The sequence below is a fragment of the Pleurodeles waltl genome, chromosome 3_1 (assembly GCF_031143425.1).
Source record: "Pleurodeles waltl isolate 20211129_DDA chromosome 3_1, aPleWal1.hap1.20221129, whole genome shotgun sequence".
NCBI classification, from domain to species: domain Eukaryota; kingdom Metazoa; phylum Chordata; class Amphibia; order Caudata; family Salamandridae; genus Pleurodeles; species Pleurodeles waltl.
This window is the reverse complement of record NC_090440.1, coordinates 129,780,149-129,801,579: the sequence shown is the minus strand read 5'-3', so window position 1 is coordinate 129,801,579 and position 21,431 is coordinate 129,780,149.

Sequence of the window (21,431 nt, the reverse complement as noted above, 5' to 3'; positions counted from 1 at the left end):
ATTTTTCAATAATTGTTAAATCAAAGGTACCATATATTTGGAAACCTTAACGTTCCGTCTTTTCCAGTGATCTTGTGCCATTGACGAAGCCACTAACATATATTAAGCCCTACATTTCCGATCATATAATGACCTGGCTTACCTTCTGGTGGAGACTCTTAGCCTTCATGAACAGTCAATTGTACATCACCTCTTATTACATTTCTAAGAGCCTTAAAACAGTTCATTATTACAGGGATTCAACAATAAATGAGCAAATATAGATTCAGTTAATTGCTATGTTTTTGTTCAATTCAAAATTTGCTTCCAATTCCAAACTCAATTTTCTTTTTCGGGAGCCTATCGCTGCATAGCACTTGATGATTCAGCAACCAATCCCAGCAAGACACTTAGTACCATTTGACCTATCCCAGTACTACACACTCAGATGTAATTCTTCCACCCCGTTTCACCCTCCTTTACAATTTTCTCATGCAAAAAATTACACAACTTTAAGCAAGCACAATTAACAAATAGCTCTTGTCTACTCCATAAAAGAATTAAAAGTAGTTCTTTCACACAAAAAACAACCAGAAATACACCTCTCAACTTCCTCACAAGCGCACACAGATGAATCCTCAACCAGCAAAAAATCACCCTCAATGATAAAGTTTCCCCTTTGCGCAATAGCTAACACTAACATTAATCACTATTTGTATGATCTCAACAATTTATTATAGTCCCAGTCTCAATTGTAAAGTCAATGGTTCCTCACAAACTGACACCACAAAACCTCAGCAGACAAGTAATATCACAATATATCTTATTGAAATTATCTTCAATTCAATTATCCCAGGATCTCGGACTACTCCAAGTCGGATTACAACTTCAACTGCTCAACATCAAATGCATAAGCACAACTAATCCATACATTTTACCAAAATGCAAGACACATAACTTCAACACAATATTGTAAGATCAACAAAACAATTCTCGAAAACAACCCTATTGATTCTCATACCTCCCCTACTGCAACCACCTTCAGAGCTGTGAACTCCTTTAGTCTTCAAATTCGGCTTTTGTTTTTATGGGGCATTGCCAAATCTAAACTTGAGCAATTTATTTCAGCTCCTATATATATTGTGATATTAACCATCCTCTTGCTACCACTTGACAGTGCAGGGATCTTTGTATCCTAGTCTTCGGGTACAATCATTGAATAACCCCCACCTCTGGTCATATAGACCTTTGTAAAGGGGATACGGTGAAATTATACATAGCCATCTTATACATCAAACACCACGAACAGTGAAGTTCATTTGGAGCTCCATAATAATCAATGAAGAGAGCTGGTGTGAGTTAAAGGGTTCTATTAATAATCCTAATAATGTTGTATTTGTTTTATTCAGTAAATATTGGTCTTTAGTCATCGTAATTAGAAGTTCAAATAATTGATTGCTCAATATTTCAAAACAAGATAAAATACCAAATTAGTAAAGATGACAAATACAAATAGAGATGATACAACAAGCTTGTTCCATAAAGGAATTTCTAAATTAAGGATAAGGATCACAATTCCACAATTGAGTCAAGGAAAAGGGTGTCAGTTCAGAAACCCAATAAAAGAGTTCTGACAGAGAATAAAATGCATTAGCATATATCCTTTGCACTTGAGCAATAAAGACATTCTTAAGCTTTAAAGTATTCTTGGCCATAAATCAGCAGACATCATCTAAAATGGTAAGGGCTCCAGCAGGGGAAATCTCTTCTGAAAATAAATAGCCCTATGAATCTCATCAAGAGTCTAAAGTAAGGAGAGATCAATCACTAACTAACTCTAAGAATACATGTTAATATAAAGTTACTAAAGTTCAGGTTGAAACAATTGATACATTCCCCGTTCTCAGCATTCAATAGGATTTCAGAAACCCCTGGAGCAGGTGTAGTTCCTAATTTCCCATGTCTTCACAATAAGCCAAAGACAAAATTTCATGTAAAGTTACTTCATCCCCATCTTGTGGTTCAGACAAGTTTTCCCATGTGTCATTTTTCTTGCTATTTCCTCCCCTCCCGATAAAAACCTCACTATCAGATGTTTATACATAACAAATGCTTATTCACTAATTAACAGTAGGCTTCTGGAATGTTACAGCATCTGCAGTGGTAGAGAAATACATCTCGTACAAAACAACAGTTCAACATGGAAAACAGGCTTTTCAATGCTAATGTATAAACCACTGTTAATATGGCATCAGTGGTTAGGCTAACTAAAGTCAGTACATCATGTTACTTTACTAGTATACTTGAAAGCACTTAAGTATGGCTATCCACTACAAAATGTCCATTTATTATATATGTGTTATAGAAATTTGCACTTTTCAGTAAAATGTGTTTTTGTTTACAAAATGAGGAACATTGTCCAGCAGCACTTACTTTGGATAACGGATGGGTGCAGGCTTTTTCCACTGTTACTGGGGCTGGGCAGGACCATAACCTTCAACACACGTACCCCTACAAACACACAGGCTGAAATACTTTATTGGGTTACTTGATAAGGGGGTAAACCCCTCAAGTAACTCCCCCCCTTCCAGCGCCTTGAGACCCTCTCGGGTGAGTAGCGCGCTCTATAAATGTTCTGATTGATTGATTGATTGATCAAGCAGCAACTACAAATTCAATCATGTGAAAGGCAGAAGCAAACGCCAAATGAACCTGTGTCAACCCTTAGGCTTAACTTAGAGGTGATGTGTAAAGTATTTATGCAGCACTTCAAACAGTAAGAAAGTGAAAACAATAAACAAGAAAAATTACAAACCTATTTAGACAAATAGAGAAAAGTTTAACACATTATTTGAGAGCAAAACAACAACAATCCAATCAGTAGAACCGAAGATATGCAATTTTGAAGGTTTCAATGAAAATAGTGCCTAAAAGAACAAAGGGCCAATTATAGTTATCTGGTCGCACCAGACCAGGACAAAGTCAAAAGTTCAGGCTGACATTATTGAGCGCTGGCCTGGACAAAGGGATTGAGTTAGGCCCACTGAATAAATACCTTCAAACCTGGTTTGCATAGTGCTGCATGATCCCGAGTCAGTATGCAGTGTGCAATAGCGGTTCCGAGGACCTGCAAGACTGTGATGCGAAGTACTGCCACATCATTGAGGATGCTGTTGACAAGAGGCTTGCAATGCAAAGTCTGGCACTGAGGATGCACTGCACAGTGGTAGTTCTGAGGGAGCTGATGGCTGCGATGGGTGGTCCTGTATTAGGGATGCATTGTGCTGCAGTGGTTTTGAAGCGGCTGCCAAGAGAGTCCTTATATTGTGTCTGTTCTGCTCACAGATCTACAGCTGGGCTGGCAGAGCACCTTCTAGCCCACTTCTGAGGGTCCAGGACTAGAGTGGCACCCCTTGGATGGTTGGACTCACAGCCAAGAGAATCCAGGTGCTGGGTTCTAAGTGGTTAGAGCCTTATCTGTCCCAAACTCCGACCAACAGGCCAGTCAACTAGCCCTTGGATTCACTCAGGTAGTCCTGAGTTCACAATACAAATCTAGTACGTTTCACTCAGGCAGCAGGGCAACTGAGTAGCAGTCCCTCTTGCAGAGCAGCAGAGTAGTCTTTCTGCATCTTTCGTAGGTCCAGAAGTGTACTGAAGATGTTGATCTAAGTGTCCATTATTTAGACCTGGTGCCCACTTTGAAGCAGAAGGTTCTGGGGATTCCACCCCCAGAGGTATTTGGATTTTCCTACCTCCCTATCCTCACCCCTGCTTATCTGGGGTCTCAAAAGACTATTGTCAAAACCCTTTGTTAGTGCGCTGGGCAAAGCTCTTTTCGATGAGCCTTTGTGGTAGGTGACAGATCCTCCCACTCATAAAGTCAGAGATAGCCCATCCTGCCAACACCTATTTCTCCTTTGCCACACTGTCTGGGAGCAATACACAAAGACGAACTGCCAGCTACAGGATACAGGGTGCAGGCACCAAATGATTGTGACAAAAAAGTGGCATCTTTAGAATTGTGGCTTAATATCTGATTTTACCATGAAAGAAGAATTTACATTACAATTCTTTAAAGTCCATACTCAAGATTCCTACCCACTCCCAATTGGAAAGTATTACTTATGAAATGGAATAAGTTAACCAAATAATATGCTACGGGATAGGCAGGCCTTGCAGTTTTGAAAAACGAATTCAAGAGGTTTTCACTATCAAGACATGTAAAACTTAAAAGCTCATGTTCAGCTTTTAAATACACTGCACCCTGCCCTACAGGCTGTTTGAGGCCTAGAGAGATTAGAAAGATTGAAAACCTAAATCCATATCTGAATCCATTTCCACACATATTTTCATCAATCAAGAACCTGCATTTCTAGATGTGAAAGTATTTTACAACAACAACCATTTACCTGCTGATACATACTGTAAACCAACAGTCAGAAACAGCCAGCTGAGATTTGACAGACCTATATTATCAGATTACAAAACACAAACTGAGAATCTCAGTAAGAAACTGGTAAATATGAAATATCTGGTTGCCACTGTTAACAAGAAGGAACAAAAAATAATACAGAATCTCTACTGACCGCATACCCCAAACAAGATACTGACAGACTCATTGTGTCACCAAATACATCCCCATTGCGAATTGAGTAAGAGAGATAATTAATAAGAACTGGCAGGACCTTCATTTGAACACTTTAGACCTATGTTTACTCACAAAAGAAAGAATAATCTGAAAGATATCCTGGTGCATACTAGGCCATACTTGAAAGTGCCCCAAATGTATCACTATGGAATATACTTAGGGTGTTTGGACACTAACCTTGTGGATCATGTAGCAATTATGTAATTCACCATTACTATGAAAGAAATTGCATTTAAACCTATAGTAACCTGGCATTTGAATAAACATACTAACTGTATCTCTGCAAAGCTGATATATATCTATAGGTATGGTCTCCTGTCATCGTGCCTTGCATTTCATCAGAACGAGAAGTAGGAAAGTGAAGATACAAATTAATGAATACATGAGCAATATACAATGCAACAGAAAACGAATGAAGATGACCAGCAATTTCGTTAATGTACTATACACTGTCACAACATGTAATGGGTTGCTTTAGAACAAATTGTTTGTAAAGTAGCAAAAGGTTATATTTCCTAGATACTACTAAAAAGTGATCAGAGATGGGTTTATAGACTTTAGTCACATAAAATGGCTTAAATTGTGAAATACTGTGGTTAACACTCAATAAGAAATACATCATTAGATGGCAGTATGATGATAGCTAGCACATAACATTCCATGGACTACTGACTTAGGTTCATATTTATCATTTTTTCATGCAACGCAACACAGAAAGCCAACTTGCTGTGGTAAATGAAAGGGAAAGGACAGGAATGTGCCATATTTAACATTTTACTGCCAGCCACTGTCCTTTCCTAGCGCTGTTGCACTTTTGACAGCCTAGAGCCAATGGAGGCACCCTTGAGTCATGGTGCATGGGTGCCTGCATTATAGGGAGTATTGTTTTTGTGCAGGAAGGGACATCTACCTACACAAAAACAATCCTGAGAGGCATTTTCCTCTATCTACGTGTGCTGCAGAATTCAGAAAATAGCACACATAGAAAGAGGAAAAAACAAGGAGAAATCAAGATGTTTTTCCTCTTTATGCCTTCCCTGGGGAAACGCAGCATTTTGACGCATTCCCAGGGGTACCACAAATGGTAAATCTGGGAATACGCCAAAATCCATGGGTGGATGCATGAGGACTCCCACACTCTATGGATGGAACGCTTTCATGGGTCAGAATAACGCAAGGCAAAAATTTGCGCTGCCTTGGCTGCCTTGCGTTATTCTAAATTTATTAAGCAATGCAGGGCCATGCAAGGTTGCCTTGAATGGCTTGACAAATCTCACTTTTGCAGCGCCCTTGTACTTCCTTGCATGGTGCAATGGGTGACACAAAGCCTGGATAGTACTGGCCTCAACATACCTCTTTCTACAGATTCCTCTTTTTGAATTGTACGGCAGCCAAAGGCACTGCACTATAAAGTGAAGGCAGTGTGTACTTGTGACCCCAGTAATATTACTGATCAGGAACATACACATAATTATAATAACAAACATAAGCATGAACACAACTTTGATCTGGCACAGGTTAAGTCTAGTGTTTGGGAAGCATGGGTACTCCTTTCACACATATTTCAGTGTATTGTGAAACCAAGTTTGAAGCTCTTTAAGCTCCTTTTCCTTTGGAACAACAATAGCAGACTACCCATTGTAGCACCCACACCAGGAAGTCATACGGATTGATTCAACAATGGTCACGTGATGCGCTAATGGAGGCACAGTCATTCATATAAGAAGGCAACATGCTTACAGCCAACATGCAGGGGCAGTGGTAGGCATGATATGTGAAAAACACCAAGATAATGGCCTGTCCAAGGGGTCAAATTATGTTTGACTACGGTGGTGACTACTCCATCACTACCATAGTCAGACTTGTCAGACAGTAAGGGTCTTGGGAGAAATGGCTATATGTCCACCCACCCAATTATGATGAGAGGACATGTAGTTATATTTTAATGCCTGTCATCGCCACGCTGGTGGTGAAAGCGCTTTAAAAATGAATAATGCCCCCTTACCTTGGGAGGTGACACTCACAGCAAGGGAGGCATTTTATTTTTTACTTTCAAACACAAAATACAATTTCAGGACTTTCTTTTTGAAAATAAAAAAAGAAAGCTGTTTGGTGCAGGGCTCCTTTATGTCTATGGAGCCCTGCACCAAACAGCAAGGAGCAATGACAGGAACTGCTGTGATGGTGGTTCCTGCCAATGTATTATAAATGACCGCCAGATTGGTGGTCATTCATGAATTTGGCAGGTGGTCCCTCCACAGCGGGGAATGGAGTAATCTACTCTGTCCCCCTAGAAGAACAATGGGTCATCTGCCATCTACACTGGGCCCTTACTCTTGGCTTGCCTGTGTGCAATTTCTTACATCGTGTATTCACTTTAACATGTGCTTTGTTTGCAGTGATTTCACCTTGGCAGTGCATCACTGCTGAAAATGGCCTTTTGTGCAGGTTTATCCCCAAAACTTTTGCCTTTCTCCTCTTATTTTTCTGACCCTCTTTTTGTTGACTTTAGGACTCTGTGCACTTTAGCACTGCTAATCAGTGCCAAAGTGCATGTGATCTCCCCCCTAAAACTTGGTATAATTGGATTACACAAATGTGGCTTATTTAATTTACCTTAAGTCCCTTGTAAAGTTAAATGCTAATAGTGGGAGTACAGTGCTGATTGCTCCACCAACATAAGTAGCCTTTCAAACTTGTAGTAGGCCTGCTATGTCAGTGCCTGTGTGTGCAGTTTACTGCCACATGGACTTGGCAAGTCAAACTACTTTTCAAGGCTTGGACTCCCTTTTTACTACAGCTAAGTCATCCCTTAGGTAGGCCCTAGATAGTCCTATAGGCAGAGTGCTGTGTATTTAAAAGGCAGGACATGTGCCTTCATTGGGTAGCAAGTCCTAGTAGTGACAAACAGCCAATTTGGTTTGCCACTGCTGTGAGGCCTACTCCTGTCACTGGCTAGCATTAGGAATTCCCTAAAAGGTACTAAGTGGTAATTTCTGATCCTTAAGGAGTAGTGAGGGCATTTTTGGTATGTTTGGAACGGTAGAGAAAAATCATGCTTACTGGTGTAGGTGGATTTTACATTACAATTTTAGAAACAGCAGTTTTAGAAGGTAGGCATTTCTCTGTGCTTATAAGTCTTGCGCTTTGCCGCCTTACTCCAATCCACATCTAGGGTAGAGTGACAGCTGTGTTTTGTGCAGGTAATTCAGGCAGTGAAAAGTGTGGCAGGGCTGTCCAAGTGCATGGGCAATGCAGGGGCCCCCATGGGGTCTCTGGCACCTCATCTCCACCAGCCTTTGCATGGGGGTTGTAATCCCCAGGGCAGTGCTGCCCTGGCAGATTAAGACTGCCAGCACCTCTGGGCCATCAGCCTGCATAGAAGTGGCAGTGCCGACAGTCCAACTGAGGCGCTTTCGCCACGGTTGTAATGTCGAGGTCGGACCGCCACTTTGGGGGCGGTCTGACCGACACCATGAGTGTGGCGGTCTTAAGACCAGCACCCTCGTAATGAGGACCCAAAAGTCTGCCACCAAATGCCTGGAATGTGGATGTAAAGATACTACTTGTAAATGCCCTTTGTGAATTCTCAAAGTCATAAACTTAGACGTTTGGTCTAAGTTTTTGACCAAACATCTAAGTTTACTTTGTGAATCAGGCCCAATAGTTCTAACCGGGCAGCAAGGAGGATTCCATTGATGATTTACTTCACAGCACTTTTTAACTCTCCTCCTTTTGTGACCAGATTTTCATGGGTGATTTAAACTTTTACTTTGAAAAAGATATTGAAACCCACAAATCCTTCCTCAAATGTTTCCTACTGAACACCACCTAAGGTCTCTACCCAGAACCTGACTTTTAAATAGAGACACCACATCCAAAGACCTCTCTGAAATGTAGTTGATCAAACCACTTTTTTATTCATTTCAAGCTCACGCTCTCATTGATTGCATACGGAGGCATGACACAATGCAAACTTGTGCTTTTTCTGAGTAATCCATTTACCTCTATGGGACCATCTAAGGAACTGAGCAACCCATTTTGCTTTGTTGGCTTTCTTCAGGAATACTCTTGTATGTGTAGGTGTAGGAGGCTGGATTGGCTTGTAGTGAGTACCTAGGGGTACTTGCACCTTGCACCAGGCCCAGTTATCCCTTACTAGTGTATAGGGTGTCTAGCAGCATAGGCTGATAGATAATGGTAGCTTAGCAGAGCAGCTTAGGCTGAACTAGGAGATGAGTGAAGCTCCTACAGTACCACTTAGTGTCATATGCACAATATCATAAGAAAACACAATACACAGATATACTAAAAATAAAGGTACTTTATTTTTATGACAATATGCCAAAAGTATCTCAGTGAGTACCCTCAGTATGAGGATAGCAAATATACACAAGATATATATACACAATACCAAAAATATGCAGTATAGTCTTAGAAAACAGTGCAAACAATGTATAGTTACAATAGGATGCAATGGAGACACATAGGGATAGGGGCAACACAAACCATATACTCCAAAAGTGGAATGTGAACCACGAATGGACCCCAAACCTATGTGACCTTGTAGAGGGTCGCTGGGACTATTAGAAAATAGTAAGGGTTAGAAAAATAGCCCACCCCAAGACCCTGAAAAGTGAGTGCAAAGTGCACTAAAGTTCCCCAAAGGACATAGAAGTTGTGATAGGGGAATTCTGCAGGAAAGACACAAACCAGCAATGCAACAACGATGGATTTCCAGTTGAGGGTACCGGTGGAACAAGGGGACCAAGTCCAAAAGTCACAAGCAAGTCGGAGATGGGCAGATGCCCAGGAAATGCCAGCTGCGGGTGCAAAGAAGCTGCTACTGGACTGTAGAAGCTTAGGTTTCTGCAGGAACGACAAGGGCTAGAGACTTTCCCTTTGGAGGACGGATTCCTCACGCCGTGGAGAGTCGTGCAGAAGTATTTTTCCGCCGAAAGACCGCCAACAAGCCTTGCTAGCTGCAAATCATGCTGTAAGCGTTTTTGGATGCTGCTGTGGCCCAGGAGGGACCAGGATGTCGCAAATTGCGTCAGGGGACAGAGGGGACGTCGAGCAAGACAAGGAGCCCTCTCAGCAGCAGGTAGCACCCGGAGAAGGGCCAGAAACAGGCACTACAAGGATGCGTGAAATGGTGCTCACCCGAAGTCGCACAAAGGAGTCCCAAGTCGCCGGAGAACAACTTAGGAGGTCGTGCAATGCAGGTTAGAGTGCCGTGGACCCCGGCTGGACTGTGCACAAAGGATTTCCACCGGAAGTGCACGGAGGCAGGAGTAGCTGCAAAAGTTGCGGTTTCCAACAATGCAGTCTGGCGTGGGGAGGCAAGGACTTACCTCCACCAAACTTGGACTGAAGAGTCACTGGACTGTGAGAGTCACTTGGACAGAGTTGCTGGATTCAAGGGACCTCGCTCGTCGTGCTGAGAGGAGACCCAAGCTACCGGTGATGCAGTTCTTTGGTGCCTGCGGTTGCAGGGGGACGATTCCGTCGACCCACAGGAGATTTCTTCGGAGCTTCTAGTGCAGAGAGGAGGCAGACTACCCCCACAGCATGCACCACCAGGAAAACAGTCGAGAAGGCGGCAGGATCAGCGTTACAGAGTTGCAGTAGTCGTCTTTGCTACTATGTTGCAGTTTTGCAGGCTTCCAGCGCGGTCAGCAGTCGATTCCTTGGCAGAAGGTGAAGAGAGAGATGCAGAGGAACTTGGATGAGCTCTTGCATTCGTAATCTAAGGAATCCCAAGAGACAGAGACCCTAAATAGCCAGAAAAGAGGGTTTGGCTACCTAGGAGAGAGGATAGGCTAGCAACACCTGAAGGAGCCTATCAGAAGGAGTCTCTGACGTCACCTGATGGCACTGGCCACTCAGAGCAGTCCAGTGTGCCAGCAGCACCTCTGTTTCCAAGATGGCAGAGGTCTGGAGCACACTGGAGGAGCTCTGGGCACCTCCCAGGGGAGGTAGAGGTCAGGGGAGTGGTCACTCCCCTTTCCTTTGTCCAGTTTCGTGCCAGAGCAGGGCTAAGGGGTCCCTGAACCGGTGTAGACTGGCTTATGCAGAAATGGGCACCAAATGTGCCCATGAAAGCATTTCCAGAGGCTGGGGGAGGCTACTCCTCCCCTGCCTTCACACCATTTTCCAAAGGGAGAGGGTGTCCTTTGTTCTGCCATCCTGGGCCAGGCCTGGCTGGACCCCAGGAGGGCAGATGCCTGTCTGAGGGGTTGGCAGCAGCAGCAGCTGCAGTGAAACCCCGGGAAAGGCAGTTTCGCAGTACCAGGGTCTGTGCTACAGACCACTGGGATCATGGGATTGTGGCAACTATGCCAGGATGGTATAGAGGGGGCAATTCCATGATCATAGACATATTACATGGCCATATTCGGAGTTACCATTGTGAAGCTACATATAGGTAGTGACCTATATGTAGTGCACGTGTGTAATGGTGTCCCCGCACTCACAAAGTCCGGGGAATTGGCCCTGAACAATGTGGGGGCACCTTGGCTAGTGCCAGGGTGCCCACACACTAAGTAACTTAGCACCCAACCTTTACCAGGTAAAGGTTAGACATATAGGTGACTTATAAGTTACTTAAGTGCAGTGTAAAATGGCTGTGAAATAACGTGGACGTTATTTCACTCAGGCTGCAGTGGCAGGCCTGTGTAAGAATTGTCAGAGCTCCCTATGGGTGGCAAAAGAAATGCTGCAGCCCATAGGGATCTCCTGGAACCCCAATACCCTGGGTACTTCAGTACCATATACTAGGGAATTATAAGGGTGTTCCAGTAAGCCAATGTAAATTCATTCATAGCCTGTTAGTGACAATTTGGAAAGAAATGAGAGAGCATAACCACTGAGGTTCTGATTAGCAGAGCCTCAGTGAGACAGTTAGTCACTACACAGGTAACACATTCAGGCACACTTATGAGCACTGGGGCCCTGGATGACAGGGTCCCAGTGACACATAAAACTAAAACAACATATATACAGTGAAAAATGGGGGTAACATGCCAGGCAAGATGGTACTTTCCTACAGTAGGTATGACCACTTTCTCCACATAATACAAAGGTGTACTTCTCCAGAATAAATTGCTTACCCCACCAGAGCTGTCTAACTAACTGAGCGGCTCGGTATACATTGTAGACTCTCTCTTGAAGTATTCTTGAACACATTGCTTACAGGATGCCTTATTAAATGGCTGAAACCCATGTCAATGGAAACCCTCCCCAGGGTACTCCCATTGATCTTGGTTTGATCCGTTTTTGTCACTGGTACTAGGCCTAGTCACATAAGTGGGGCAGAGTTCTTATCAGCACAAGTGGAGTAATGCTGAGAGATAGGAAATTTGTAGATTCCAGCGGATTCCAGAAGTTTCCATCACAGAAATGTAAAAAAAATGTAATTTCAGTCCAAGTTTGACATTTGCAGAGGATTGTGGGTAAGAAAAACAACATGGGATCCATCCAGGGCACAGCACCCTAGACCCATGTTGTCTAGTTTAAAAAAATGTCTGTGGTTCGTAGGTTTGCATAGGTGATGCCACAGTACGGCCCTAAATACAGCTGCTACTCCTATTCCTTATCTCTCAATGTAGCACTTTAGGGCCTTTTATGTTGTGTTCTCTTGGCCCACCCACACAAGTAGGGTACCATTCTTATTGGGAGACATGTGAGAACTCAGACTGGTAGAAAATCTGTAGCTCCCCAAATATTCCAGATCTTTCTGTCACAGAAATGTCAGGAAAATGTGTGCTTCTTCCCAAAGTTAATCACTTGCAAGGCCTTCTGGGTAGGATTAACTGGTGAGAGCCACCCAAGTCATGCATCCTAGTTTTCAAACATGTTCAGGTTTGCTGTGTTTACCTAGGTGCCGGCTGAACTATGGTTCAAAGTCTACAGCCACCCACATTGGAAAAAAAGGTCAGTTTTCAGTTGAAAAATGTGATGAACCCATGTTGTGTTTTGGGCTGTTTCTTTCTGCAGGCACTAGGCCTACCCACACATGTGAAGTATTATTTTATAGGTCGAGCAAAGCAGCATGCAAGCGCAGATTTTCCGACGTGTTGGTATGTGTCTGGGCTTTGAACAACTTTTACCTCATGCCCATCACTACCACTCGCTTGTAGTCTTTCCCTTAAAAAATCCTTTGATGACATTAGTAAATGGTTTATGTTTGTCTCTCCTTGGGGGAGGTTTTGTTACCGACTTGGCCATCGCCCGATTACATGGCTAATTGCACTTTTGCTGGGAAATTTGACTGCGAGCAAACTTCTTTTTCCTTTTGTGTGTCTCTTCACGCTGATGTTCTTGGCTCTGTGAATTGACTGGCTTATGTGAAACTGTTTTGCTTTTAATTTTCAGTGTATGTGGCAAGAGAAGTCCGGTTAGCAGTTAACAACTCTAATAGCTCGAATTTGAGCACATACGAGACCCATTGCATTGCAAATGCTTGTTATTGAAAGACTTGGGGGACTGCCAGGTGGAAGGAACTTTGTGAGTCTGTATGGATTCCAGAACTTTTCATCAAAGAAATGTGAGGAAAATGTGTTTTTAGTCACAGTTTGAGGGTTGCAGGGAATTCTGGAAAAGAAAACTGGTGAGAGCCACACAAGTCAACCCCCCCTCAGATTCCACCAGGTGTCTTGTTTTAAAAAATTTGCAAGTTTGCTAGGATTCCCTAGGTGGCAGATGAGCTTGGGCCCAAAATCCACAGCTATCGACTTTGCAAAAAAAATTGTCAGTTTTAAGTGGAAAAATATAGGCACTCATTATGACATAGGCGGTAAATGCCACCTACCGCCCCAGCGACGGCCGACAAAAGACCGTTGTCGTGGCTACCAGCTGGCTGCCATATTATGACCATAGCTGGAATTCCGCCAGAAGGCTGGCAGAATTCCGGCTACGGTCATGGCGGCAGACAGCGGGAAGGTGGCGCCACACCAGTAGATTGCGCCGACCGTATCATGACCCATGATACGGCCTGGCATTGTTCTGCTGGCAGCAGCGCCGTGTCCCGTCTCCTGCCGGAGGACCCCCTGCAAGCAGGTAAGTTGGGTGCTCCAACAGGGAAGGGGGTTAGGGAGTGTTGTGTGTGTGGGGGTGTGTGTGTATGTTTCTGTGTGCGTGCATGCGGATGTGGGGCTTGTGGAATGCGTGTGTGCATGAATGGATGTGAGTGTGCGTGTATGTTGTGATGTGTGAATGCGTGTGTGCTTGTATGTATGTCAGTGTGTCTGGATGAGTGTGTGCATGGATGTATGCATGCGTGGGTGAATGTGGGTATGTGTGTGTGTATGCGTGTGGATGTCTGTGCGTGCAGGTGTGTGTATGTCTGGGGTAGGAAGATGGGGTGGGGAGGGCTCTGGGAAGGGGGAGAGGGGCAGGGGAGACCTCTATCAGTGCCAGGGAAGGAGTTCCCTGGCACTGATAGTGCCTACCGTCATGGTTTTTGTGGCGGTAAAAAAGCCATGGAAACCATGGTGGTGGGTGGGGTCAAATTCCCATGGGTGGCCTAGTGACGGCCGCCGGGCTGGAGACTGTAGTCTCCAGCCCAGCGGTCATTACCACAGTGGCGGTCGGTGTGGTACATTGGCGGTTTGGCTTTTGCCAAATCGCCATTGTCATAACATGGCGGTATGTATCGCCAGCCTGGCGGCAGTTCTACCGCCACTATAACACCAACCTCCTGGGTCATAATGGCCCCCATAATGTGCCCATGTTCCATATTGAGCCATTTCCTGTTGCGGACATTAGGCCTACCCACACAAGTGAGGTACAATTTTTGTTAGGAGACTTGGGTACACGTTGGGTGGAAGGACATGGCACTCTGCAGATTCCAGAACTTTCCATCACAGAAATCTGAGGAAAATGTATTTTATAGTCAAAGTTTGAGGTTTGCAAGGGATTCTGAGTGACAAAAACCTGATGAGAGCCAAGCAAATCACCCCACCCTGGATACCCCTAGCTGTTTAATATTCAACAATGTACTGGTTTGCTAGGTTTCCCTATGTACTGGCTGAGCTAGGGCCCAAAACCTACAGCTACCCACATTGGAAAAAAAGAGTCACTGGAATATGTGATGCGTCCATGTTTTAATTTGGCCCACTTCCTGTCGCAGGCACTAGGCCTACCCACAGAAGAGAGGCACCGTTTTTATCAAAAGAACTGTGAGAGCCTAGAATAGTAGAACACTTGTTATTACCAAATGGATTTTGATACATTTGTGCCTTTCAAATATAAGCCAATGTATAGAAAAGAAGACATTATGAAAAACACACTAGTGTGGGTACCCACAAATTCAGAGATGTTTATATAATCACTTCTCCTAAACGTCATACCGTGTGCCCATCTCAGAAATACCTAGGTTTCCTTGAAAATCATTTTTCACTCTACATATTTTGCTATATGAATAAGTCTATACTTGGCACACAATTAATAAAACATTGTATGATGCAGCTCAGTTGTCGGTCTTGGACACCTTGGTTTCAAGGAAAACCTACACACCCTCTATATCCCCACTCAGTTGCTGGCTCTGGACACCTTGCGTTCTTGGAGAACCTAAAAACTCTCTATATCCCAGCAAACAGAATGATCTAGCAGGGTCTAATGGTATATTGCTTTTGTAAATTGGCTATCATGACAAAACGTTAGAGATGAAAATATTGTCACAACTGCCCTTTCTACGGCAGCTGTCCTGAGGTGGGGGAATAGTTTGTCGGGTAGTGAAATTGGTTCCATTCGAGCTGCAATAAAACTTGAATGTTTTAATAGTTTGAAAGGAAGAAGTGCACTTTATTGCAATTATTAAAATGCTCTGGTAATGTTTGAGATTCCTTATTGTAGGAATTTATTTCTTCCAAAACTCTTTTTAACAAATTTGATTAAAAAAATCTTCGCACTCTAAGAGTAGGAAGAGAGACTGCATTTTTTGCAGTATGTAAGGAATGAGCTTGTAATAGAAAGTAGTATCTGAAAAAAACAACTCTATCTCTTATGGAATCTGCCACATGGACTAAGAAGAATTATTTTACTACTAAGATTAAATTTGCTCCTGTTACAGGTTATTCCAGGAACATGGGAAGGCATACCAAAAGGCGACAGGTTATGTGATGTTTGCCTTGTTCATGACTTAAATCATGTGCTTTTTCTATGTCCAGCCCTTCATTCTGCACATCAACACTTTTTGAGACCGAGTTTTCTTCAATATAATGTGACCTCAGCAGTTGCAGCTCGTTATTGTTTGTTCGCCCCTCCAACTGAAATGGTTTTTGCAAAGATTTTTAAATTATTACATGCTTTTCAAAAGTGTTCTAACTTCGTATGTACATGAGTATTTACTGGTATTCAAACGCAACCTTCATGACCTATTATATGTGATGTGTTGTGTTAAAGTGGGCTGCTCAACAGATATTATGGCACTATTGCGCTTTATTATTTGAATGTGCAGAATACTTTATTTCATGCTTGCAGCTATTAGCATGGTTTGCACTTTGTTTGCACACGTGCATTTTTCAGTCCTGTGTATTTTAATATTGAGTGTGTTGTTCCTTGCATTGTGTTTGAGCTTTGAATGTAATTGCTTGAATAGCATACTTTTGTGCATCTATACTACTGAGTCTTTTTCATTTACAAAAGAGTACTGTATTTAGCACTGACATTGTGTATTCTATTTTAATAAGACTTTGCATATGTTGAGTTGATGACATAGATGTATTGATGTATATTTTATGTGGATCTCTGTTGAGTTCTATTAACATAACAAACAATTGAATTGAATTGTCACAACAGACCATTTTTTCCTATCATTTTTAGTATTTCTTTATTTCAACAGTTATTTTCCCTGGGAAAGCCTTGAGGCATCTACACATTTGGCCCATTGATTAATTTAAAATTCATCAAATTTTTTGAAATCTATAGCCTTCTTGCATGGGGTTTACACTGGCTTCCACCACAAACTGGAAGTACGTTGACAGCACACAAAATAGGGAAAATTAGTTCCCTCTTTGAAAAATGTCAGAACTGTGGCACAAAATGAGGTTTTTTGATTCAGCTCTGCATGTTCCTAAACTTTGGGAAGACGGTAACTTTATCACAGCAAACTGTTTGTGGATGCCATTTTTAGGGAAAAAACAGACACTTTTATCCGGAGCCATTTTTTCCTTTTTTTAAATAAAAAAACTCAATATGTTGCTATCATTTGCCTATTTTCTTGGTCCCATCCAGGGGAATCCAACAAACCCTGGGTACCTTTTGACTCCCCAGGATGTTGGAAAAAAAGAATGCAAACCTGGCAAAGACGTTATGGAGCCTTAAGCATGAAACTATCCCAAATAGACAAAAAAAAGGGCTCTGCACTGGAGGGGGAAAGATCCGGCAGTTAAGGGATTAATTGAACAAGATTTTCTGAATGTTTTTATACCTCTCTAGAACAACACCATTTGTGTATGAAATTATAGTACATCACAATTGAATTTATAATTGATATTGATGGATGAAATATGATTGCATTGGGTATTTCTAACAGCTATTTATGTAATTTGCTATGTGCAAGAGTTAACTATTTATTGTTTACTTACACGTTTATTTATTTCGAAGGGTGATGGTGCGTGTCGCCTAGACAAGGGCTCATGGGAGTCAAAATAAGTCAGAACATAATTGCAGAATAAAATTAATTGACATAGGGGGTCATTCTGACCTTGGCGGTCCATGACCGCCATGGTGGAGTGCGGCAGAGTGCGGCGGAACCAGGATGGCGGGAACGGGTGCCGTGGGGCCCCTGGGGGCCCCTGCACTGCCCATGCCACTGGCATGGGCAGTGCTGGGGCCCCCTAACAGGGCCCCACTAAGATTTTCACTGTCTGCTTAGCAGACAGTGAATATCGCGACGGGTGCCACTGCACCCGTCGCACCCCTTCAACTCCACCGGCTCCATTCCGAGCCGGCTTCATTGTTGAAGGGGCTGTCCAGATGGGCCGGCCGGCAGTCTTCTTGCAGTCGGCCGCCGGCCCAGCGGGAAAGCCGGAATGGCCGCCGCGGTCTTTTGACCGCGGTGCGATCTTTCGGCGGGAACCGCTTGGCGGGCGGCGACCGCCGACTGCCGCGGTCAGAATGACCGCCATAATCTCTTACCCTAGAATGCCTGCTTTCCTTGGGACCTCCTTTGGACCTCAGGAATTTATGATGCTGTTTCAATTCATCTACGACTTCTTTAAACCTTCTTTCGTACTATATATATATATATATTTTTTTTTTTTCATTATCTCCATTGTACTGTGTAAATACACCGGTTCCATGACATTCTAGATATGTTGTCATGAGACTCATACACTATTTTTTGCTCTTTTGCTCTTTCCCAAGGGTAGTTTACTTTTTCCCAAAAAAGATGATGATAGCATTTAATGTTTTTCATACTAAAAGCATATATCCTTTTTTATTTCTAAAATTAAAATTCAGGGTTTACTTGTTGGTGTTTGTAGACATATTTGTGATTGTATGTGATTGGGTAATTATTTCTATTATTATAACTCCCACACATTTAAACACATTTCATTATTGTAATACACACATATTCATTTCTAGGTAAGTGCAATTGCTAATTAATGAGATAGATTCAATAGAATACAAGTTTTTCATACATAGCAAAGGTTGTGGGAAATTAGTTTAGTTTGTGATTTGTAAGGATGGGTGATTGAGAGATAAATGAACAGATCATGTGGTGGTTGGTTTTGTCTGCATTCCAAGAAGCTGACAGTGTTTGCAGGCTCCTGCAACATGGCCGCCTTCTCCACTCCACAGAAAGTGTATGGAGGCAGAACATGTTGTGTCCTATAATGATAAACAACAAAGGTAACTACAAGATCTGCTTCCTTCTCAGCTAAGTTCCTCTTCCTCTTCAGTGGGGTTGGCTCTATCCCGGTGGCTGCGGCATGCCTCAGGGTGTGGGTCTGCAGCCAAAACCACTCAGGCCAAGAGAAAGAAGGCAGAGCCTTAGGTGTGGGGTGTATTTATGTGTTTGCATGGCTACTGTTTGTCAGACTGTTTGTGATTTAAGCAAGAGAATGCTATTTTCGTATACTTTTCCACTCTGAGTTCTCATAGCAGAGGTGGAGATCTCAGCCTCTGCTGCAGAGATCTCTGCCTATAGCCATATATGTCTCTTTCATCTCATATAAAGAGTGAAATCTACTGAATCCTACTCCTAGGTGGATATTACCATCCAGAATTGATGATTACCATCACAGTGAAAATCATTAAACAGTTGTAGGTGGAAATTTATATGTGCAGAGAACTCTGCATATAGATTTCTCCTTGTGAACTAGTTCTCCTGTTTTCAGGCAGTGGATGAACCGCATACTTGGTGCCTCCATTTTCATGATAACTGCCTTAGAATTTTTTCTGCAGAAGATCTCACTTTCATTTTTATCAATCATAGTCTATCATGAGACTTCATCTGGATCCCCCTGTGTGATGTTCTCATAATCATAATCCAGCAGGTTGATAAGGAGTGAGTTCTCTGTTCACAAGAGTCACACTGGACTGTAAGTCAGCATCTTACAATAATGTGCATCACAGTAGATAAAGCTTCCCAAATCAAGATAAACACTCTCAGAGATTCAAAGTACCCATATCAGGGTTAATGTGAGCATCCCTTGCCATATAGCAGGTGTCAAAGCCCCTCCATCCCTGTGCAATCAATAGCATTATATACGTGTGAAGGACAGCCCTCTAGCACTTCCCAACCTCCTTATAAAGTCTGTCGCTATTTCCAAGCTATAGGATGCAGAAACGGCAACTCTTTTAGGAAATACAACACATTTACAAGGGTTGCAGGGGTGTATTCCAAGAGTTTCATAATTGTATCTGTTTTGCCCTTCCTTGTGGATGTCACTCTTTGTTCTTGTCAGATTTATGGCTTCTGGTTGTGGAGGGTGAGGGTATTTACAAACTGACTTGGTTCCTAACAGGCACAGCTGACACTTGACCTAGTGGCCTTTTGTAGTATCTGGCAAACCAGGAATACATTTAATTGAGCTTGAGCTAAGGCAGAGGGCATTTGAGCGAATTTGCTGTGACAATATTTAACACTCAGAATACACATACAACCTATAGATAACGTAGAAAATGGCAATAAACATAGGGGTGGCAGGTGTCTTGTTTGTGGGGTACGTCTACGTATTTCCTTCGCACATGCTGCAGTCCAGGGGTAAGACATAGGGTAAAATTCCCCATTCCTTCACTTTCTTTAGAAATCATGCTGTGTTTTCTGAAAACAGAGAAATGCTGGGAAGACAGGAGAATGTCCCGTCACTAGTCTCAGAAGTAGAAAGTCCTTATTGCATGTCAAAAGCTTTACTGTAAGAGTATGCATAAAAGGAAGAACAAAAGGTTGGTTAAACTGATTGCCAAGAACATGATTAAACCTAAAGCAGTAAGTAGGAGGTTAGGAGCTTTAGTCGTATTCACAAAGCTTTTTCCCATACTTAAAGTATGTTACTGATGCAAATTCAGGGGAGTAATTAAGCAGTGAGTAATCAGATGTAATCCTCACATATATCTACAAATTAACCCCCACAACCTTGATGCATGGACAGGACTTCCAGCTCCTGGGGAAACGAGGAAAAGAAAAGACAAAAACAATATGAGCATCAAGTTGGCTATGTTATGAGTGGATTCATATAGCACTTCTGATCCAAGACTCCAATAAGAAAAAGCAGTATGTAATCACAATAATAAAATACAATAAAAGGTGAGAATTAATCAAGAAACGAGGATCCTAATTCATACCAAATGCTTCCATGTAGATCAGCTGAAGATCTAAAGGAAAGATGTCAACAGGAACTGTAGCTGTTTCTGATGGCTGTAGGAATTCCATGATAATGGAATGGAAACATCTGTGATAGGATTAAACAGATTTAATTAATCATCTAGGTTATGGCAACTAAACTGAATACAGTTGGAGACCAAAGAGGACAGAAGGGAAAAAACACAACAAGGATGCAGGACATGGGTGCAGGACATCAACGGAATACTATCTTCCTTGTAAACCAAAAAACAAAGGCCCATATTTATACTTTTTGACGCAAAACTGCGCCGGCACAGTTTTGCGTCAAAAATATTAACGCCAGCTACCGCCATTTTGGTGCGCCGTGCGGGCGTCATATTTATACTTTGACACACGGCGGCGCAAACAACAGGTGGGAGTCATTATTTTTGATGCACACGCGGCGTCAAGTCGTAAAGGAAAACAACGTTAACGCGGCGGAAATGATTGTAGGTCAATTTACGACACCGCAAACCGGATATGCGCCATTTTTTTTGACGCATTGGCGTAAAAAAACACAGCGAACACAGCCATTTCACCAGAGGAGAGCCAAAATGGATCCCAGATGCCACTACAGACCCCAGGAAGATGACAGCAGACCAGGAACCAGCCAGGAGGACCCACACAAGAACCAGGACACTTTTAAGAAGAAAAGAAAGTGTTGCTTCAGTGCAGAGGAGCAGGAAATCTTGGTTAAAGAGGTGACGGAACACCAGCACCAACTGTTTGTCACATCAAAGTTGCCAATCAGTAGGAGAGAGGCTATATGGCAACAAATTGTCGACAAGATAAACAGTGTGGCAGAAGTACGCAGAACAGTCATCGAGTGCAAAAAACGCTGCAAACGCAGGACCAAGGAAAAGATGGCCAGGAACAGGAAGGCAGCACTGCAGACTGGAGGCAGGAGTCCAGCACACCAGGAGGCCCTGGACCACATGGAGGAGATGGTCGCAGCCGTCATCCCTG